At 38.9% G+C, this 24,088-nt stretch overlaps 1 long non-coding RNA gene across 10 annotated transcripts in view; it reads right to left on the bottom strand.

Annotated features, from left to right (window-relative positions):
• The window catches only part of LOC147348230 (uncharacterized), a 317,007-nt gene that overhangs the window by 151,295 nt on the left and 141,624 nt on the right, over positions 1-24,088 (bottom strand). For 8 of the 10 annotated variants that reach the window (XR_015151241.1, XR_015151240.1, XR_015151242.1 and 5 more), the window contains exon 4: positions 8,428-8,495. The exons of 1 other annotated variant lie outside the window; for it this stretch is intronic. This is a non-coding gene — a long non-coding RNA (uncharacterized LOC147348230). Of the gene's footprint in view, positions 1-8,427; positions 8,496-11,901; positions 12,016-24,088 lie in introns of those variants that run through there. One more of the 10 variants, XR_015151254.1, reaches the window with a different exon arrangement.

The raw sequence follows: 24,088 nt of genomic DNA, 5'->3' as shown, positions 1-24,088 counted from the left end.
AATGGTAAGTGTTTGAAATATCAAGATGTTTCTGAGAAGGAATCATTTTTGCTCACCTGGTCAGATCCTGAACACCTCTGAAAGGATAAAGTCCAGGGAAGTGGAAATAAAAATAAGAAGGGAATTAGCAAGGATATGTGGGTCTTATAATAAAGAGCTTATCTAGAGAGTAGAGAGAAGAGGCTGCAAGGGAAACTAAGGAGGAGAGGTTGGGGGTGTTGGAATGAGGACAGGAGAAGATTTTAGAGCAACGTATTTGAGTTTGACAGATTGTGAAAATAAGAAGGATGATGAGAATATTAATGGCTAAAAGATAAGAACACATGCTCCCTCTGCCATTTTTGTGAGAGGCAAATATTATACCAGAGCTTCCCTGGTGCCTCAGTGGTAAAGAATCCACCTGCAATGCAGGAAACACAGGTCTGATCCCTGGGTTGGGAAGATTCCCTGGAGGAGGAAATGGCAACCCACTTCAGTATTCTAGCCTGGAGAATCCCATGGACAGAGGAGCCTGGCGGGCTACAGTCCATGGGGTTGCAAGAGTTGGGCATGACTTAGTGACTAAACCACCACCACCACCACATTATACCAGGGCAACAGTCAGCACAAATTTGATGAGCTGAGAGCCTTACTCTACTTTAGCAAACTTAAGAAACAAAATAATGCCCTCCTGCTCTCAACATCCCCCTAATGTTTCTTAGGAGATGCATCTTAGGTATCTATTTGGGGGTAACTTACTATAAAAGCAGCAGCAGCGGCCATAACAGTTGTTAATATTCACTGAACACTTACTATGTGCCAGTGGGAATCGAATAAGAATGAGTCTCTGGGTCATTCTACTGTATCATCACAAGCATATTTTATGGTAATTGTTTATATTATCCCCAGATGACAAATAAGGAAACTGAGGATCATAGTAGCTCAGCACTTTTCCATAGCACATATACTAGTTCAGTTGTAGGACTACCCCAGACTCCAAATACAGAGTTGTAATTACTACAGTGCTTTATAAAACAAATAAAAAAACAGACTGTGACATGTATTTATTGAGTGCTTACTCAGTGCATCAGAAAGTACATGTGGAGTTTTACATGCTTTGTCTCTCTTAATCTTCAGGAAAAAAGTTTTAATATTGCATAAAGTATCTCTAAGCCCCAATCATTAATGCAATTTGATACCTAGAATCTATAGTATTGATTAAATGTTCCTCAAAATCTAAACTGTTTAGTGACAAGAATGCTACTAATTTAAAGTAAGTAGATTGGGAGTTTGAGGTTGACATGCACACATTGCTTTATTTTAAATAGATAACCAATGAGGAATTGGTAGCAAGAGTTCCCTTGCTACAATATAGCTAGCAAGTGAACTCTGCTCATTAGTCTATAATAATCTAAATAGGAAAGGCACTTGAAAAATAATAGATATATGTATAACTGAATCACTTTACTATACATCTAAAACTAACAGAGCATTGTTAATTGCCTATGTGTATGTGCTAAGTCGCTTCAGTCATGTCTGGCTCTTTGTGAGCCTATGGACTGCAGCCCACTAGGCTCCTCTGTCCATGGGATTCTGCAGGCAAGAATACTGGAGTGGGTTACCATGCCCTCCTCCAGGGGATCTTCTTGACCCAAAAGTGAACCTGCATCTCCTGCATTGTAGGCACTGAGCCACAAGGGAAGCACTCCAATACGAAATAAAAATTTAAAAATCTAAGGTAAATAGAGCTCTACATGCATGGTATGTTGCTTCGGGTGGGTCTGCCTCTGTGTGACCCTATGGACGGTAGCCCGCCAGGCTCCTCTCTCCATGGGATTCTTCAGGCAAGAACACTGGATTGGTTTGCCTTTCCCTTCTGCAGGGGTCTTCCCAACCCAGGGATAGAACCCACATCTCCTGTTTCTTGCACTGGCAGTTGGGTTCTTTAGCACTAGCACCACCTGGGAAGCTCACATAGAGCTCCAACTACAACCAAAAACAGACTACTTTCACTTTTGAGAAGAAGGAGTACAGGTGTTTTCACCACCAAGTACAACTCAAAACCCTAAAAATTATATAGTAAGTAGATATAAAGTAAACAAATCTTTGAGCTTGTTGGGATACTCTGGGCCCAAGGAATGACAGGGTGATTGGTTTCCTGAGTTTTCTATGTATGCCTGATAGCTTACTGCCATACCAAAGGGCAAAGGCAAAATATCCTAATGAAAGCCTGGTATCTTCAACCTAAGGACAAGGAAAAGATAGCGGACCGAGACAAAAAAAACAAAACAAAACAATTTTTAGACAACAGTACTGTAGCCAACCATCACAGGAAAAAACTGTGGAATCTCCTCTACCCATGTGATGGACAGGGAGGCCTGGTGTGCTGGGGTTCATGGGGTCATAAAGAGTCAGACACGACTGAGCGACTGAGCTGAACTGATGCCAATAAATGTTAAGGCCCACCCTCTGGTCTCCCCTCTCCAGGCTGTAATAGGGACCTCCAACTGCCCCTCCAGCCTGGTGTCAGAAAAGGCTGAGTAGGGAGTTTGGACGTTAATTCTATGAAAGTGAAAGTTGCTCAGTTGTATAGGACTTTCTGCAACCCCATGGACTGTAGCCTGCCAGGCTCCTCTGTCCATGGAATTCTCCAGGCAATAATACTGGAGTGGGTAGCCATTCCCTTCTCCAGGGATCTTCCCAACCCAGGAACTGAACCTAGGTCTCCTGCATTGCAGGCAGATTCTTTATCGTCTTGAGCCACTAGAAAAGCCCTTTAATTCTATGTGACAGTAATAAACCCATTTTTCTCCTCCCTGTAATATCAATGAAGACCACATAAGAAACTTAGACTTCCACCTCCACATGGCAGGAATGGAGATACACTCCTGCTCTTTACTGGGGTGATGTCAAAGGAGACCTGATGAAGAGTCAGGAATTTTACCACCACCCAGTGTGGGTAATAAGGTCCCTGTCCCTCCTCATGATGCCAGTAGAAAAAACAAGGGAATAGTCAAGAGACTTTCTTACCCCTCCCAGCCAGGTAACTATCTTATCATTGGAGTTTACTGAGATCAACTTAGCAGTAAGGAGTTCACCCCATTGAAATAAGTGTTAATGGAGACAGAGTGGAAAATACAGACTTCTCCCTTTACCTAGCAATAACATAAAAGCAGACATCCTTCCTGCCAGAGCAATGTGAAAAGAAGTAACAACATTTAAGACATAAAGATCTAGAGTCTGAAAGCATAATATCCTGGATGTCTAAGATTTAATAAAAAAAAATATTATATAAGGAACCAGAAAGATCTTAAGCTTAATGAAAAAAAGAAAATAGCTGTCAATCCCATATTGACACAGATGATTTAAAGCAGTCATCATAAAAAAGCTTCAATAAGGAATTAATTATGCATTTGAAACAAACAAGAAACAGAATGTCTTAGGAAATATAGAACATTTCAGTAAAGAAATGGGAGAAATACAGGAAACCAACTGGAAATTTGATAACTAAGTATATATATGAATGGGGATTTTTTTTTTTTAAGTCAATGTCAGACTTTATTTTTTTGGGCTCCAAAATCACTGCAGATGGTGACTGCAGCCATGAAATTAAAAGACGCTTACTCCTTGGAAGGAAAGTTATGACCAACCTAGATAGCATATTCAAAAGCAGAGACATTACTTTGCCAACAAAGGTCCGTCTCGTCAAGGCTATGGTTTTTCCAGTGGTCATGTATGGATGTGAGAGTTGGACTGTGAAAAAAGCTGAGCGCCAAAGAATTGATGCTTTTGAACTGTGGTGTTGGAGAAGACTCTTGAGAGTCCCTTGGACTGCAAGGAGATCCAACCAGTCCATTCTGAAGGAGATCAGCCCTGGGATTTCTTTGGAAGGAATGATGCTGAAGCTGAAACTCCAGTGCTTTGGCCACCTCATGCAAAGAGCTGACTCATTGGAAAAGACTCTGATGCTGGGAGGGATTGGGAGCAGGAGGAGAAGGGGACGACAGAGGATGAGATGGCTGGATGGCATGATGGACTCGATGGACGTGAGTTTGAGTGAAATCGGGGAGTTAGTGATGGACAGGGAGGCCTGGCATGCTGCGATTTATGGGGTCACAAAGAGTCGGACACGACTGAGTGACTGAACTGAACTGAACTGAACAATCTTATCAACAGAATGGAGGGGAAAGAGCAAAGAATTAGTAAACTTGAAGGTAGAACAATAGAAATTAGCCAACCTGGACAACAAAGAAAAAGAAAATTCAACAGCAACAAAAAAACAAGCGAAGCTTTTAGATCCTGTGAGACTATAACAATCTTGCCATGGGAGTCCCTAAAGAAGAGAAGAAAGAAGCAGAAATGAAAAGATAGTGAGAGAAGTAATGGTTGAAAACTTGCCAAATTTGATTTAAAAAAATACAAACCTAAAGACTGTTGAAGCTGAACAAATGCCAAATGGGTTAAAACCAAAAATGTTCACACAAGCATGTATAATTATACTTCTGAAAACTAAAACCAAAGAAAAACCATAAATGACAAAAGCTAGAAAGAAATAAATGCATTACATACAGAGAAAACAATTTTATTGATAGCAGATTTCTCATGTGAAACCACAGACATCTGAAGGAAGTGGCACATTTTTTTTTTAACTGCAGAGAGAAAAAGATCAACCCAGAATGCTAAGTACCTTCAGAAATGGAGAAAAAACCAAGATATTCTAAAGATGAAAGAAAATTCAGAGAATGTGTCGCTTGCAGACCTACCCTAGAAGAATGATTACAAGAAATTCTCTAAACAGAAACTAAAAGGAAATTAAAAAAGAAGGAAGCTAGGAACCTCAGGTAGAAAGAATATGGTAATCCAAAAGATGTATAAATATTCTAGACTTTCTTTCTTTATTTAATTTTCTAAATCATGTTTGATGTTATAACAACAAAAAAATTATAACAACCATCTGCTGTTGTTTGGAACACATTTAGAAGGAATATTCAAGACAATTATGTAATAATCGTGAGAAATTAAAGGAAGATAAAGGGAAATAAATGTCTTTGATTTGTTCTAAATAATAAGTTGAGGATACAAGTAGACTTCCATTAGTTACCCGTGTATAACAATGTACTACCTAGAGTAACCACTTAATATTATGCAAATAAACACACTGAAAAATGCTACATATAAAATATGACTACAAAATATTCAAGTTAATTCATGGGAAGATATGAAAAAGAGGACAACAAACAAGTAGCACATTTAAACCCCAATATATCAATAATTATATTAAGTGTAAAACCAAATAGTTTGAATTCACCCATTAAAAGGCAGAGATTGGCGGACTGAATTTGTAAACATGACCCAACTCACTTCAAAAATAGTAACACAGGTTGTTGAAAGAAAATGCAAAAGGTTAAGCAAAAGAATGCAGGAGCGGCTACATTAAAATCAGTTGTATAACACTTCAGAGCAATGAATATGACCAGATTCAGAAAAGAGCATCGTCTAATGTTAGAAGTGTCCCAAAAGATAAACCAACACTAAATAAGTATGTAGCAAACAAGAGATGCAAAATATGTGAAGCAAATATTAGTAGAACTGAAAGGAGAAAGGGGCAAATCTGTAAGTATAGTTAGAGACTTAAATGACCATCCTTAATGATTCTTGAAATAGCAAGTCAAAGTATTAGCAGGAATATGGAAGAACTCAACACCATCAACCAATAGAACCTAATCAACAATACAGAACAGTCTGCAGAAGAACAGCGGACTACACATGGTTTGCAAGTGCCCACGGACATATACCAGGACTGCCCATATCACGGACTATAAAACAGACCTCAAAAAACTTAAAGAACTGCCATATGCAAGCATGTTCTCTGACTCTGATGATATCATATAATAACAGAAAAATAATAGGGAAAAAATCTCCAAATATTTGGAAACTAAGCAACACACCTCTAACAATCCACCAACCAAAGATAAAGTCTCAAATGAAATAAAAACATTAAATTGAACGAAACTGAAAATATAATATTTCAATATATGTGGGATACAGACAAGTAAGTGCTGAGACGAATATTTATAGCACTAACTGTGTACACTGGAAAAGAAAAAAAGTACGTCAAATTAATAGTTCAAGATCCTATCAAAAGACCCTTAAAAAGAATAGCAAAATAATTCCAAATCAAGTAGAAACAGGAAATTAATAAAAAGAAAAGCAAAACTCAGTGAAATTGGAAACAGGAAAATAACAGGAAAAAAAATGATGAAATAAACAACTGGTTGTTTTTAAAAATCAATAAAATTGGCAAACTAACCAGATTAGCAATGAAAAAAATTAAGAGGACAAAATTTTCAGCATCAGGAGAAAAAGTAGTTATCACTAAGGATCAAAAATCAAAATCAAAAAAAGGAAATAGTACAAAAAACTATGCACACATACAAATTTGATCATTTATGTGAGATAGATCAATTCCTCTAAAAAATCAGTGTGCCATATCACATGCAACATGAAATAGATAATTTTAATAATTCTTTACCTATTAAGTAAACCGAATTCTTTCATTATTAAAAATGTATCCAAAAACTCTTTGCCTAGGTGGTTTAACTGGAGAATTCTACAAAATGTTTAAGAGATTAGTACCAATTCTAAGACTTCCCAGGTGGTGCTAGTGGTAAAGAACTTGCCTGCCAGGGGAGGAGACTTAAGACATGTGGGTTGGAACCCTGGGTTGGGAAGATCCCCTGGAGGAAGGCATAGCAACCCACTCCAGTATTCTTGCCAGGAGAATCCCATGGACAGAGGAGTCTGGAGGCCTATAGTCCATAGGGGTCACAAAGAGTCGGACATGACTGGAGTGACTTAGCACGCATGCTCACACCAATTCTAAATAATCTCTTCCAGGATGTGTAAGAGATAGAAACCCTTCCCAGTTCATTTTATGAAGCTAATATTATCCTGATACTGAAACCAGTCAAAAACAGTACAATAAAGGAAAATGACCTACAAACATCTTCATTAATATAGACAAAAAAAATCCTTTAAAAAGTTAGCAAATAGAATTCAACAATGTATGAGAAGGATTATAAAACATGACTGCTAATGCTAAGTCACTTCAGTCATGTCTGACTCTGTGCGACCCCATAGACGGCAGCCCACCAGGCTCCCCAGTCCCTGGGATTCTCCAGGCAAGAATTCTGGAGTGGGTTGCCATTTCCTTTTCCAATGCATGAAAGTGAAAAGTAAGAGTGCAGTCGCTCAGTTGTGTCCGACTCTTAGCGACCCCATGGACTGCAACCTACCAGGCTCTTCCATCCATGGGATTCTCCAGGTAAGAGTACTGGAGTGGGGTGCCATAGTGGCATTTATTCTCCAGATGCAAGCCTGCTTCAAAACTAGAAAGATAATCTGTATAATTCACTATATTACTAAAGAAGAAATTTTTTCAGATAGTATTGTCACGTGAGCGTATGTTCCTCGGCTCTTTGTCTCGTCACAACAAAGATTTGGAGTGACGGACATTAAAGCCCTCCTCGGTGCGTCATAGCTCTCAGGTCTTGGATAGACCATGTTATAGCTCTCAGGTCTCGAAAGGACCATGTTATAGCTCTTAGACAAATCAGTGTTACAGCTCAGTGTTACAGCTCTATTTTATTTAGAAGATAGCAGGAAAACCCATCTTCGAGGCGTGAGGACATGGCAATCCAAAGACACGAGGAGAAGAGTACCCCAGTGCACGGCGGGGAGAGAGAGAGAGAGCTTTGGCTCCTCTTTGTATATGTTTCTCTCTCCCTGGGCCTGTCCTATGTACATTGGGCCAGCCAAGAGTGTTGTTTGTTTTACCTGAGGTCCTCATTCCGGTCCTCGGACCTTCTTTTGTTCTATTTTCGAAGGCTTTTCCCTTCCTTGTCTTTTAGCCTCCGCCATTTTGGACTCCTGTTCCCTATTCTACCTACCTAACATTATGAATCATTGCAGAGAAAGGATCTGACGTAATGCAATACACATTCATGATACAAGCTCTCAGAAAAAGGAGAAACAGAGGGGGGACTATAACGAGTCAATAAAAAACATCTGCAAAAACCTTCAACTAACATTTTAAACAAATTCTTTACATCTAAGATTGCTTCCCTGATAGCTCAGTTGGTAAAGAATCCGCCTGCAATGCAGGAGACCCTGGTTTGATCCCTGGGTCGGGAAGATCCACTGGAGAAAGGATAGGCTACCCACTCCAGTATTCTTGGGCTTCCCTTGTGGCTCAGCAGGTAAAGAATCCGCCTGCCATGCAGCAGACCTGTGTTCAATCCCTGGGTTGGGAAGATCCCCTGGAGAAGGGAAAGGCTACCCACTCCAGTATTCTGGCCTGGAGAACTCCATGGGCTGTATAGTCTATGGGGTCGCAAAGAGTCGGACACAGCTGAGCGACTTTCGCTTTCACTGTCACTTTTCACTTACCTCTAAGATTGGGAACAATGCAATTCAGTCTGCTTTCGCCACATTGATTCATCACAGTGTTGAAAATTCTAGCCAGCAAGGCAAGGAAAGGGTAAGAAAAGGAAGTAAAAGTACACAAATTAGAAATGAGATGTGAAACTGTTCCTTTATATTTATTTAAAGTTGATTGTCTATATAGAAAAATTTCAAGAAAATCTCCAAAAAAGGTAAAATTAATAAGAGAATTCAGCAAGGTTACAGGATATAGAATAAGATAACAATGAACACTTGGGAACCATATTTTAAAAAGTGTAACACCATTTACAATGGCTCAAAGAAACAGAATGCTTAGGTGTAAATCTAATAAAACTTATATGCTGAAAATTATAACACTAATGAAGGAAATCGAAGATTTAGATAAATTGAGATGTAACATTTCTTGGATCAGAAGATTCAACATACCAGAGATGTCAATTTTCCCCAATTTATATACAATAATGAAATTCCTATAAAAAGTACAGCGTGTTCTTTTTTAAAATAAATATAAGGCTATTCTTAAATTTATACTTAAAGACAATGGCACTAAAGTAACATCCTCCAACAAAAAACAAAACAAAAATTGAAGGTACTGCTTTTTAATCTACTAGATACAGAAGAATTTTACAACTGACTCCAGAAATTTTAAAAGGTGACTCAAAAAATTATTTGATGTACAGAATGTGGGAAAATATTAGTGAACCATATATCTTGTCACGGATTAGTAACTAAAATTTATTTTCAAAAAAAACCTCTTAAAACCCAACAGTAAAAGAATACACACAACTCAATTCAAAACTGGATAAAATATATGAAAAGGTATTTCACCAAAGTGGACACAGAGATGGCAGATAAACACCTAACATTGAAAAGATGTTCAATACTATTAGCTATTAGGGGAAGGAAAATTAAAACCACAATGACATAACTGTAGTCCTACGAGAAAGGCTAAACAGTAGTGAGAACAGCAAAGGCTGGTGAGGATGAGGAAGAACCGAAAAACTAATAAATTGCTAAAGACCTTGTAAAGTAGTACAGCCATTATGGAAAACTGTTTAGTTGTGTTTCTTAAAAAACTAAACAAGCAATTGCACTATGACTCAGTAATTGCACTCTTCAGTATTTATCCCAGGAAAATGAAAACTTACACTTATACAAATGCTGTACATGAATGTTTACAGCAACTTTATTATAAAAGCCCCAAACTGGAAAAATCCAGAAGTCTTTCAATGATGAATGGTTTAACAAACACAGATAGACCTATACCCTGAAATGTTACTCAGCAGTAAAAAGGAATGAAATATTGATGGATGTAACAACCTGGATAAATTTCCAGAGAATTATGCTGAGTGAAAAAAGCCAATCCAAACAAATTATACGTTGTATAATTTCATTTAAAGTTCTTGAAATGAAAAAAATATATATATAGAAATGAAGAACAGACTTGTGGCCACCAGAGATTAAGAAGCAAATGGGCATGAGAGGAAAGCAGTATTGTTACAAAAGTCTCCATGAGGAATTCTATTTTAATCACTTCCTCTTTACTCCATTAGTGAAGGACAGATTCCTGCCCTGGGACTATGGGGATGGCCAATCCTGGACAAGTGAGATCAAATGAAGCTTATCAGTCTCATGCAATCAGAGCCCAGAGAAGGATGACACTGCACCACACTCCACCACACGGGGGTTGCACTGGAAAACGGAGTGAACAACCAAAGGTTGTAGGAGGCTTTTGCGGTATCGAGGGTTTTGGATGACCGTTGGTTCCAATGCAGAGATGTGATTGGCTTATTTGAATAAATCCACAGGTGCCAGGGGACCAAAGCTCACTGCTCAGGGCTAAGTAGGAACGGGGCTTGTCCCCATAGTAAGCAGTGTTCTTTAGTTAAGGGTCCTTATCTGCTGGGGCAGAAGAGGGAGAGGGCTTATGATCAGGTCACTGGAGGACCTCTCTGTTCTTGATATGAAAACAACACCATATCAGGCCTTAAATTGAGGACCTATACTGTAAATCCTTTGGCAAAGGAAATGTTCTGCATCTCAACTGCATCAAAGCTAATAACCTTGTTGAGGTGATGTACTATAGCTCTGTTAGTCATTACTAGTGGAGGAAACAGTGCAAACCAGCAGAATGGTGGCTTAAGAAGATGAGGGGGTATTTGGCATAACCAGGACTTACTCCAGGAAGTTAAGAGTTGCTTCTGAAAAGAGCCAGGACTTGAATAGACAGCCTCCAGAACAATGTAAGCCTGTAAGTCTCAAAAGACTATTACAGAATTCAACAAGTATTCTTTCTATGTATTTGCATGCTGTCTATAGTTCATTGCTTTTTTTTCAGTGTATATTAGGATGTGCAAAAGAGGGAGAAGAATGGCCTTCCCTCCTGGGGAAGATGCAGCTTATCAGTTTTCAAACATATGAATGGATCAGAGAACATACAAGCTAACACGACTCAGTATGGTTCTGGTCAGTACAATATGAAAGTGCTCAATGAATACAAGAGAGTTTAGATTTGAGTGTACTTATAAAGCAGGAAATGGAAAATACACAAAATCATAATAATACAATTTGGGGATGTAAAGAGAAAGAGGACACGATAGGCTTTGAGGAGTAAACAGATGCAACAAAAGGTAGAGAAATATATATAGTGAGTTCAATGACAGCAATTAGCCCAGCCCAAAGAGAAATTTCTTTGTGGAATATTTCTCAGTGGTTAAAATATCACATTCTGATACTGGAGTGCCTAGTTCCAGCCATTTAATATAGGGCAAGTTATCTAACCTCTCTGAGCCTCATTTCCTCACCCATAACAAGACATGATGAAAAGGGCACTTTTTAATAATACGGTTGTGATGTCAAAATGTGAAAATGGGTACAAAGAGTTTGTCATAGTGCCTGCCATACAATACGCACTTGGTAATTATCAATGATGATTTCAAAGCGTCAGTCATACATAGATTGGGCCAGATAATCAGGAGGTTCAAAATTTCATGATCCAGAATCAGAACCTGGGGGGTCTAGGAAGTAATGAGGCGCCATGGAAAGCTTTTCTAAAAGGATCTAAAATCATTAAATAATAATCTTGACTAGAATATTTATTATTGTTAGAACTCTTTCATTTGCTGTTCCTTGCAATTATTTTGTGATACTGGAGTCATTATGACTGTTTTATAGATAAGGAAAGTGAGGCAGAAAGACAGTGAGTTACTCAAGTTCATACAGCAAGAAAGATTATAGGACCAGGCTTTCTAACTCTTGGTCCAAAGCTCTGTCTGTCAGTGTTTTCTGTGGAGAGTTGCTAGCACTTCTGCAGAAGGGATAAGTTCCACATCAGCAGAGAGAGGATGAGGAGTACACATGGAAGCAAGGAAGTACAATATAAAAGTTCATTATTACATACCAGGAAAGCAATCGTTCAGACAAATTCATCTTTTAGTAGAGTAAAAGTTGGGTGTGGAGAGGTTTGAGCTGAGGGACCATGTTATCACAATAATCCAAGAATATGAAGAAAACATCTCCCTTGCTTGTGGTAACTGGAATGGACAGGGCAGCTAGAACATCTAAAGGAGGAATCTACAGGGAAATCAACATATATTTTGAGATGGATACTTTAAATCTTAAAGCACTGACCTCTATGCTTTGATATCTTTTATACTCATTAATTAACCTGTCTTCTTCCAAAATGTCCCCCCAAACTACTAACAAAACCCTCTTCATTATGATTACAAGGGGGCAAAGATCTTTGTCTTTTTAAAATTATAATGATTATTGTGAAATGCTATTATTATTTCCTCTTTGGACAGAGGTTTTTGACACGTATAATTTTTTTGAGAGTTTCTTTGTCTAATTTTCTAACCACAAATTTACTAGAAGAATGGTAATTATATGGTAAACATCTGGCTTTGCCATTATTGCTCACAGTATTATAATTTTCTAACAATAAACCTGAAATTTTTCATGAATTATAAACACAATCAGCTGTCAAAGCCCCTTTTTAATTCACAAAGAATTAGAGAGACAGTGTTTCTGAGTTTTTCTCAAGAACCAAATTTAGCATCATGATAGGTATGCTTCTTTTCAATATTTTAATGAATATTGTCTGTAGTTCTCAACTCTGAATATTATTGAGTGATCACATTTTTCTTCTGTTTTAATTTATAGGTGAATTCTTTTGTTTGACAATTAGAAACATAATTAACTGTAATTTCAAAGCTTAGCTTTGATTTCTAAGAAAAGGAGCTACCCTAAGATTTCGAATAGCATATGAAGTGAAAGTAAAAACAATGTGATAAAATCTAAAGCAGACTGGGAAACAATCTAAGCCCAAAGACCTAATTTAGCTGTCTAACAACCATAGAACTAGTTTCTCATTTTGACAAAACTTATTTTACTTTTAAATTTCACTGACATTTGTACAAAAGATGTTGATATCTTAGAAATGAAAAATCTAGTCCCACTGACAGGTATTAGAGTTTCTGTGTATGCAATGGGACACAAATTAATTGGGGAATATTCACAGTCTTTCCACCCTCTCCCTTCCTCCTCTGCGAGTCTCATAATTAGCACAACTATCTTCTCCCTTCTTCTCCTTTCTAAAGAGCAAATATCTCATTCCACTAGAGAAAAGCTAGGTCAACCTATAGCATACAGGAGTGGACTGAGAGGGAGCGATGGAAAGATCTAGAAAGGACTAAATGGTATAGGGATGGGGGAAATTCTGAGAAACTATCTAGCCAATGTGACAGAATTGAGTATAAGAGAAAAGGAGATATTAGATTCTCCATGGAAAATAGTCCTAGATTCCTTTTTTGTATGGTTATCAAAAAATACAAGGGCTGTTGCTGGATAACACAAAAGGAGTTCACCGGCTTGGAATGGGTGTTTTCTCTTTTTCTGATATGAGGTCTTTGACCCCACCCTTAACAAAAGGCTCCCCCAAATCCTGTAGATTCCCAAGCGATAACAGCACTAGGAACAACTTTTGTTCTAATGATGCAACTCTGGGGGGGCTTCTGGATGGCCCCTAGATGCAAACTGGTTACCAGAGACATAAAACCATGACTACAAACTTAGAATTTTCACCCATTCTCCAGAGAGGGGAGAGGAGTTGGAAACAGGCTTAATGGTTGATCATGCCCACGTGAGGAAGTCTCCATAAAATGCCCACCATACAAGGTTCAGAGAACTTCCATGTAGGTGAACACAATCTGAGAGGGTAACACCCCCCAGTTTCACAGGGGCAGAGGCTCTTGTGCTCATGACACTCCCACACCATTGCCTGCATATTTCTTCATCTGGCTGTTTATCTGTGCCCTTCTCACATCCTTTAATAAACTGGTAGACATTAGTGTTTCTCTGAGTTCTGCAAGAATCTCAGGCAAATTAAATGAACCTAAGGAGGAAGTCATGGCACCCTGAGGTTAACAGAAGCACAAGTGATAACCCAGAATTGCAACTGTCACTTCAAGTCGGGTAGGAGAGGTCTCATACAACTGAGCCCGCAACCAGCAGGATCTGATGCTATCTGCAGGCTGGCAGTGTCACAGTAGAGCTGAACTGAAGAACATTCAGTCAGTGTCATGAAAATTGCTTGGTGGTGGAAATCACTCCCTCCCATTTGGTGACCACAAAGGTCAGAAGTTAAGTGTTCTGTAATAAGCAGTAAGTAGACACAGGAGGGAAAACTGGGTTTTCCCTAATACTGATGTTCAGTTAAATGTGATTTTCAAACAACAAATAATTTTTAATGTAAGGATGTCCCAAATGTTGGGTCATTTGGTACTTACCCCATGCTCAAATCTGTCAGTCCTTCTTTATATTATCTATTAAGGAATGGATTCTTTTAAAATTACTTTAGCTGTTGGAGTAAGTATCTTTGATGAGGCCCTATTCTGAGATAGGAGTAAGAGGATTTATGCTTTAACGAGTCACATTTCTAACAAAAGGCATCAAAGTGATGTCTTGGGAATTTTGTTAAAGTGAGGTAGAACCTGTGTCTTGAATATCCTGAATTTGCTGCAACAGACTCAGCATTGAAAGATCTGAGTGTGTAAGCATGAACAAAAGAATAATAATAATAACTTAACAAAGCCTCAGAAGCTCACAGAATGTCATGATATAATGTTTCAATAAATTTTTTTCTGTTTCCTCAGGATTTCACTCCATAATTAAAGCAATCATGGAAAGAACCAGATGTACACCGTAAGGTCAAGCTTACTGTAATTATTCACTATCACATTTTTGGCTGAAATTTTTACACACAAAATTCATTCCCATAGCAGAAGAGAGAAGAACTGTGCTATTGCAATTTCACTCACTTATTTTAAAATTTAAATATGGGGAAGAAATTATATACACAAAGCTGTTATTTGGCTGTCTCTTTGAGTATGCAGAAGAGAGATAGAACTCTTCATGCGATATGGGGCATGACTGCATTCAAATAGGCACTATAATTAGTCACAATAACTTTTTTCACACTGCTGGAAAATGCAGAATATCCATACGATAAGCTCTGAGCCTCAGCTGGCTGTATTTTATTACGCTAGTAAACGGGTATCTGATTAAAACAAAAGTTGAAGGGCTTTCTCTCTTGCAAGTTTTCCTAATAAATTTCTTTTCTCATCCCCACCCTTAAAGTTTCTGTGGTTCCAATGTTTTGCATACAAACTTTCAACAGTCCCTGACTAAACTCTGCATAAAATTCACGTGTGCTTTTTATGTCTGATGATGCTCTTTGTCACGTGGCCCCAGGGACTCTCCAGCCCCAAACTCCATGATCGTGACATGGTGGGCAATTTTCTGACACAACTCTGTGCCCCCTCTCAGGTAAGGAGCTTTGCACATGGTGGCCATCCTGGGTGGAAAACACTCGTCTCTATACTCCCACTTCTACGTGACTGACTCCTACTTATTTTCTTGTTATCAGTCAGCTTAGATGCCACTTCTTCTGAGGAGTTCTCCTTAACCAAGATTCACTGGGCGAACCTGTAGTTAGCTCCCATTCATCTAGACTTTATGTTAACGATAGCAATTATTACCCTATGAGCAATTACATTAGAGCAATATTACATTCAGTTGTACATGTTCACTTATTTACATGTGTGGTAAAGAATCCATCTGCAATGCAGGAGATCTGGGTTCAATCCCTGTTGTGGGGGAGGTCCGCTGGAGAAGGGAATGGCTACCCACTCTAGTATTCTTGGCTTAGGAAATCCCATGGGCAGAGGAGCCTGGTGGGCTACAGTCCATGGGGTCGCAAAAGAGTCTGATACGACTGAGCGACTAAGCATGCAGACAGAGAAGTTCTTTTAGGATCGAGTCTTATTTATGTTTTTATTCCCAGTACCTACCACACTGTTCTTACATAATGGGTCCTCAATAATTGCTGTTGAATGAATGAACACATAAATGTTTGTGCTGCTGGGAATTTAATGTGTTATGGCAGATTTTCCATTGGCAAACTGATTGTATCAGCAAAGCAAACAGCCATTCCAGTGAGAAACCGCAGAAAATTGCTGCAATTAGCAAAAACAGGTGGAATTTTGCAGGCATCTGCTTTTAGTACAATTCATTCTCTTTGAAAAATACTCAGAGAAAAGTGGTTTACTTTAGGTGCAACCAACTGTGCTCCAGTCTTGCATCACACATCACGTCCTGAAACTGTAATAATCACTAGCATGAGTGAATGAAAAGCGATACTTTTGTTGTTGTTGTTTAGTTGCTGAGTTGTGTCTGACTTTTTATGATCCCATGGACTGTAGCCTGCCAAGCTTTTCTGTCCATGGGATTTTCTAGGCAAGAATACTGGAGTGGGTTGCCATCTCCTTCTCCAGGGGATCTTCTCAACCCAGGGATTGGACCCAAATCTCCTGCATTCCAAGTGGATTCTTTACGGCTGAGCCACCAGGGAAGAAGTAGTAGGAGACACTACTCTCTCTTAAACACCCCCACCCTTCAGGAAGTCATGTGAATGGCCTGGACTTCCATGCAATCCATCAATCGATGAATGATTCAGTCCATTTTTAATTTCAAGTTCTACTCTAACAAAGCCCATGGTTGCAAGGTCAATACTTGGCCACTTGAAGCTCTATTTCCCAGGATGACAACTGTTTAATTGGTCAATTGCTCAGAAGATAATCCAACTGGCTGTCTAAATAATTGAAATACTAGAAATTATATTGTATTTTAGAATTTCTTAAAAGTCTTTTGAAGGCTGAATCAAATTAGCCAATTAAAATCTGCTCATCTGCTCAGCCATCAACCTACCAACATCTGCTTTAAGTAACCATACAGATTCAGACAATGGTGGTGAGTGAAGATGAACAATTTGATGATTTATGTGTCTTTCTAAATATGGTGGCTCAGATGGTAAAGAGTCTGCCTATAATGTGGGAGACCTGGGTTCACTCCCTAGGTTGGGAACATCTCCTGGAGAAGGAAATGACAACCCACTCCAGTATTCTTGCCTGGAAAATCCCATGGACGGAGGGACCTGGAAGGCTACCATCCATGGGGGTAGCAGAGTCAGACACAACTGAGCAACTTCACTTTCACTTTCTAAATACAGGAAGACAGTAGAAGAGGAAATGAGAAATCCCCAGTGTTTGAATCTGATTTCTATAAGAAGAAAATAGAAAATTCCAAAACGCATCTCCAAACTAGCTTTTTAAAGTAAGAGTATTATTTCCACCCTGCTCCCAATTATTAACAGCTAGAATACCAGGATAAGCTTAAGTAATTATACATAATGGCTACAAGTATTTCAAGAGGCAGGAGTTACCGTACAATGCTTCATTTTAGTGTCAGGCATTATAAACAAATCTGTCATTTATTGACAACTTAAACAATATTGAACTATTTCAGCAGTTTGTATAATTTACTATTATTGGGAGGGGCAGCAAAATGTAATAACTTAGTGATTACCTTGTATTATTGCTTCTTGAGTGATCTGGGATATAATGGCAGAGTGAGTTTAAATATCAAATAACTACCTTAAAAGTGTTGGGAGTTGGAGTAGCTACATCTCTGAGCATCTGTACCAAAGAGGAGCAACCTACTAGATTTGATATAAGCTTTCCAATTTATCCATTTTGTTCTGAGTGTTACCCATTTGAAAGCTCTACAATGTGATTTTTACAGCCAGTTATGAGAAATTTATTAGACACTGATGGAAAGTGTTGGGCCAGATATAATGGAAAAAAATACCTAGGTTCTACCCAGGCTATTTTCTTGGGCTTCATGAAAGAAATATAGAATAGTTAATGTTGCCTTGGGATTTATTGTCTCAGTTTGGGGACCCTTGGACATACTCAATCTTTATATCTTCATTTGATTTACACTGTCTGTTATAGACTAATGGGTCTTTTGAGAAGATACCAAGTACTAATTATAAATAACCTTAATGAAGTTATAAATATGGCCTCTGGGCCTTCAAATTTTCATCCATTTTGCTTTCATGAAACAAAAAGCTTTCAACCTGCGCTGAGTCACAGTGTCATTTTTTAAAACATTTAAACTGTCTCAGAATCTGACAGATGTATAACACAGAACATTTAAAGGAGAGTGTTTTACTTAAGTAAGTTACAAGGCTACAAAACACTGTCAAAACCCTGCAGAAACACTTCACTTCAAATAAGTGACTCAAGAAAATGCAAGAATAGATGAGTTCCTAAAACATCAACTAATTTTTATTTTGGGTTTGTTGGTAATAGACTAGGACACAGTTTTCTTTGGGAATGATAAAATCCAAAACTGGCTGGAGATGATCCATTAACATCCATTTTTATTGCTAGTGCAATACTCATCTGAAGTATGTGGAATGGGAAACTCTCTTGGTTACATCAGCTTGGGAACAATGCTATAAACTCAAGAACTCTACTCTGAACATCTTAACTCTCCTCACTTCCATGATCTTGATTTGAAACAAAGCAGTCAATTCTAAATAAAATTTTCCAAAGAGTCAGGGGGCTTTCTTACTCAACTTGAGCATCACTTATGCTCCATTCAGTTCAGTCACTCAGTCGTGTCCGACACTTTGAGATCCCATGAACCGCAGCACGCCAGGCCTTCCTCTCCATTCCCAACTCCTGAAGTTTACCCAGACTCATGTCCATTGAGTTGGTGATGTCATCCAACCATCTCATCCTCTGTTTTCCCCTTCTCCTCCTGCCCTCAATCTTTCCCAACATCAGGGTCTTTTCCAATGAGTCAGCTCTTCGCATCAGGTGGCCAAAGTATTGGAGTTTCAGCCTCACCATCAGTCCTTCCAATGAAAACCCAGGACTGATTTCCTTTAGGATGGACTGGTTGGATCTCCTTGCAGTCCAAGGGACTCTGAAGAGTCTTCTCCAACACCACAGTTCAAAAGCAGCAATTCTTCAGTGCTCAGCTTTCTTTATAGTCCAACTATCACATCCATACATGGCTACTGGAAAAACTATAGCCTTGACTAGGCGGACCTTTGTTGACAAAGTAATGTCTCTGCTTTTTAATATGCTGTATAGGTTGGTCATAGCTTTGCTTCCAAGGAATGAGTGTCTTTTAATTTCATGGCTGCAATCACCATGTGCAGTGATTTTGGAGGCCAAAAAAATAAAGTCTGACACTGTTTCCACTGTTTGCCTACCTATTTGCCATGAAGTGATGGGACCAGATGCCATGATCTTAGTTTTCTGAATGTTGAGCTTTAAGCCAGCTTTTTCACTCTCCTCTTTCACTTTCAACAAGAGCCTCTTTAGTTCTTCTTTGCTTTCTGCCATAAGGGTGGTGTCATCTGCATTATTGATATTTGATATTTGAGGTTATTGATATTTCTCCTGGCATTCTTGATTCCAGCTTGTGCTTCTTCCAGCCCAGCATTTCTCATGATGTACTCTGAATATAAGTTAAATAAGCAGGGTGACAATATACAGCCTTGACGTACTCCTTTTCCTATTTGGAACCAGTCTGTTGTTCAGAAACCTCAATAATTACCATTTATAAACTTGAGATTTAGAGACCCAAACTCTCTACTTCCTTCTTGCTCTGAAATGCAGAAATAACCTAAATGCATTTCCAATCACTTTCCTTAGGGATGTAATCCTCCCAACTCTTCTCTCTCTTGATAGATTTAATTTTCTCTATAGCATGAAGTACCATTCTCTTTTTTTGTTGTTCAGTTTTTTTTAGAATAATTAGACAAAAGTTTATTCACAAGGGGACTATTTAAACATTTGGGTGGGGTATAGAGGAAGACAAGAGGTAGTTCAGGAACCTATTGGGCTGTTAACACCCCTTGACCTGAATGGGTGGGGAGAAAAGGGAGAAATTACAGCATCTGAAGAGTCCTATTCATCAAGCCATCTTGAGAGGGGAATTACCTTCAAAGGAGGTTCATAGCTAGCCCAAGGCAAACTTACTGGGAGGTAGCCAGGGAATTACTACCTGCCTTCTCCTGCCTCCCTTTCACCAATCTCCTGCTAGGGTGTTCGCCCATACTTAAGCTGAAGTCGGTGAGCAAAGGAGCCCATTGACTTACTCTGCACAGTTTCAGTGTACTGGGCAGCAGTGAGTGGACAGTGGATCTAAAGGAGGAAACAGAAGGTATTCAGCGCACAAACTCGACCATCCTCTTTGTTAAATGTTTCACTTATTTATCTGTCTCCCTAAACTAGAATGCAAGCTCTAACAGAAAAGGGACTATGTTTTTCTTTTTTGTTGTTGTTCGCTGCTTTATCCCCAGGAATGTACACAGAGGACAAATCGAATAAATGGTTGTTGAATATAAATGAATAAGCACATAAACTGACAATAATAAGCTACTGATTAATAAAGGTTGTCAAGTGGAAAACAAATCTGGAATTAGATAAGGAGAGAATTGATTCAAAGATACTACTGCCAGGTGCAGAAGGAGCATATTGCAACTGGGGAACGGAAGGTGGTGCTCTAGAGAGAAGACCCTGACTATAAGGTCTGTAAGCATCTCAAAGGACATGTAGAAAGATTAGTCTGGTACAGGAAGGGGTAAACAAGGTTAGAAAGAACTAGGGGTGTGTGTGTGTGTGTGTTGTTGTTGGGTAAGGTGGAATAAGGATATGGTGACCTTGGATAGTTCATCAGGAATGTTCTTCCCTGATGTTAGCCTGTTTCAGTAGGAACCATTAAGGAGGTGCTGTTCTGCTTTCCAAGGCTTGTTCTGATTAGTTTACTCAAGTCAAGTTAGCATGTATTTTGTCCAGATTGGATAGTGGGGGCAAAAAGTCATCTAATCATTAATAAGACAAAGAATGAGAATTTGGAAGGTCTGTCTCTGGCCTTTTAAACAAGAAGGGGGAAGAGCAAGACATTTGAAAATCTTATCTAAGTCTCATGGGGATGTGTAGTTCTTTGCAGTAAGCTATTTCCCATAACACAAAAGTGCAAAGCAAATTCTTGACCACTGTGATTTTCCAGAAGCACAGGGCTTGGAGAAATTTTGACACTGTCAAGGGATTTATGTCAAGGGACTATCAAATGAATAACATTGTAAATATAAAATGTATTCAAACAAGAGATAGTTAGAGACTGTAGTGTACATCAAGTACACCTCATTGCATTTTTTCCTACTTCTAGCTGTGTCATTCTAGTAAGATGTTGCTTCATTTACACATTTATCACAATAACTACAAAAAGAACAAGGGTGGGAATAGTGTTTGCAATCCTGCCTGCCATTCATGGGTTAGGGACAATGGGAAGCATGATATGATTCTTTCCTCCTTTGTTTGGCAGTACTAATCGTGATGCTACTATTTAAAGATTTTTTTTAATGTTGTTGTTGTTTTTTAATGATAATGAACCTCACGAACAAACCAACTACTTTCATGTGCTTTCTCCTTCTCAGTAAACGGCAGATTCATACTTTCTGTTGTTTACGTCTCAAATCTGGAGTCATTCTTACTCCTGTCTTGAATTTAGCAAGCAAGCACATATTCAGCACATATTCAATTGTGCTGCACATATTCAGCACATATTCAATTGACCCAAAAAATGTCATCAAAACACAGGTATAATACAACCCCTTCCCACTGCCTCCACTACGGCCTGGCCCAAAGGTATCACCTGGAGTTCCACAGTCATCACCATCAGGTCAGATACGCTCCCACTTCAGGGGTCCTGGCTCCCTGTTTCTGTTCCCTCTATACAGAATGCTCTTCTTCCTTCATGCTCTGTCTGTACATTTTTTGGTTCTTGGCTTAAATGTCACCCTATCAGAGAGGTCTTTCACATCTACCCTGTACAGCTATCCCCTCATCCCTCAGAACCCCCTTTCTCTGCTTTATCTACTTTATGACACTCATCACCATGATTCATTCATTCATTACTTCCATCACTCAACCATAGAATGTTTTATTCACTATTGTGTCTCTGGCACCTAAAACAGCATCTGGCATAGCATAGGCATTCAAAAACTATTTGTGGATGAATAAATGATTTTTCTTTTCATGAAATTTCAAATTTTCTGTATAACTACCTTGCTCTGGAATAGAGGAAGAAAAGAGAATGACTTATCAGCACTACTGAAGAATTTTTCAGATTGTCATAATTATTTCCCCTTAGGAAAAAAGAAAAGTTATACTGACTACATTCGAGTGAATTTTTTTTTTTTGTATAAACTCTCCCGTGAATTTAAGTTACATACTATAAATATAAACTTATATTTTAAGATCCATTCAGGCGGATGTCATTTTGGGTCTTACTCATCCTTATATACACAGCATCTGCCACATGAATATAGGTTGGCATAACTTGATCAGAAAACATTTTTTTTTTTTCAGTTTTTCTGAATTTGTTTTTTTAATCAGCTGGGTCAGTCATTTTTAGACCTCTACTCTACTATAGTAGGTTTAGGGAAGATATGGTAACGACAGATATGGGCCAACTTCTGATGGAAAAGTCTTGTGAAAGTTGGATCAATCAAAAGCCAGCCCTGGGCCTCCCTGGTGGCTCAGTGGTAAAGGATCTGCCTGCCAGTGCAGGAGACACAGGTTTGATCCCCCATCCGGGAAGAGCCTACAGGCCATGGAGCACATGAGCCCATGCTCCACAACTATTGAGCCTGTGCTCTAGAGCCTGAGAGCTGCAGCTCCTGAAGTCCCTGTGCCCTATGGCCCGTGCTCCAAAGTAGGAGAAGCCACTGCAGTGAGAAACCTGCGCACCGCAACTACAGAGTAGCCCCTACTCTCTGCAACTAGACAAAAGCCCGCGCAGCAACAAAGCCGCAACTACAGAGTAGCCCCTACTCTCTGCAACTAGACAAAAGCCTGCACAGCAACAAAGACCCAGGACATCAAAAAAAAAAAAAGCCAGCTCTGCTTTAATGGAAAGGACATGAAGAGAAAGCATTGCAAAAGCTCTGAGACCCAAATCTAAACTGAAAATGGTAGAATTGGTACAAAAATCTGTACTGTTTGCAAGATATTCCAAGACTGAGCTTATATCTCACTCTTCTTAAACAGGAACAGTGGCCAGACCACACGATACAGCAATCCATCAATGGGATTTCATCCTGAGCCCCAAACACTGCTGGGAGAAGGAAGCCAGGGACATGAAAAACCTGGCTCAGGAACTAGGGGTGGAACAATAAATATAAGAACATAGATATGAGTTTCTTTCATTAATAAAATTTAATAAACAAGCCTTTCTCCTTTTCTGTGGAGGTTCAAAAAATATTTGGATATAAAATATCCTTCAAGATTAATTAAATCAGACAGCCACATGTGAAAGAAGGAAATCAAACCATTATCTTACACCAGGAACAAAAACTAACTTAAAATGGGTTAAGATTTGAATGTAAGACCTGAAGCCAGGAACTCCCAGAAAAGAAGATAGTAGGCTCTATGACATGTCTCTTGATGATGACTTTTTGGATTTGATATCAAAAGCAAGGGCAACAAAAGCAAAAATATGTAAGTGGCTTACATCAAACTAGAAAGCTTCTATACAGCAAGCCATCAATAAAATGAAAAGGCAAACTACAAAACAGGAGAAAATATTTGTAAATCATATATCTGCAAAAGGATTAATACCCAAAATATATAAAGAGTGCACACAACTCAACAGCAAAAAAACAAAACAAAACAAAAAACTGATTTTAAAATAAGCAGAGGATCTGAATAGACATTTCTCCAAAGAAGGCATATATTTGGCCAACAGGCACATAAAAGAAGCTCAACATACTAATCATTAAGAAGTATAAATCAAACCATAATGAGATATGACCTCACATCTGTTAGCTTGGCTATTATTAAAAAGACAGGAAATAACATACGTCTTTAAGGAAGTAGAGCAAAGGGAACCCTTCTACACTGCTGGTGGGAATGTAAATTGGTACAACTACTACAGAAAACAGTCTATAGGTTCCTCAAGAAGTTAAAAATAGAACTACACATGATTCAGCAATTTCACTTCCGGAAATTTTTTAAGGGCCAGGAGGGCAGGCAGGACGGACTCTAGAGGCAGTGCTGGTCCATGGCTGGCTCTGGTCTTCACCTTCTAGAGACAGGATTTTGGATCATACTGAGGGTCCTGGGAGAGGATCCAAGGCAACACAAGAGCACCTAGGGAATGGAGCACTTGGGAGCACAGGGCTGCCTATTTTGTTCTTATAAGCCCCACCCCCCTCCAAAAAAAA

This window comes from Bos grunniens, chromosome 22 (assembly GCF_055505025.1).
Source record: "Bos grunniens cultivar Pamir isolate PY7600 chromosome 22, Bosgru_T2T1.0, whole genome shotgun sequence".
NCBI classification, from domain to species: Eukaryota; Metazoa; Chordata; class Mammalia; order Artiodactyla; family Bovidae; genus Bos; species Bos grunniens.
Note: the sequence above shows the minus strand (reverse complement) of the source record. Positions and strands in the feature narration are given on the sequence as shown.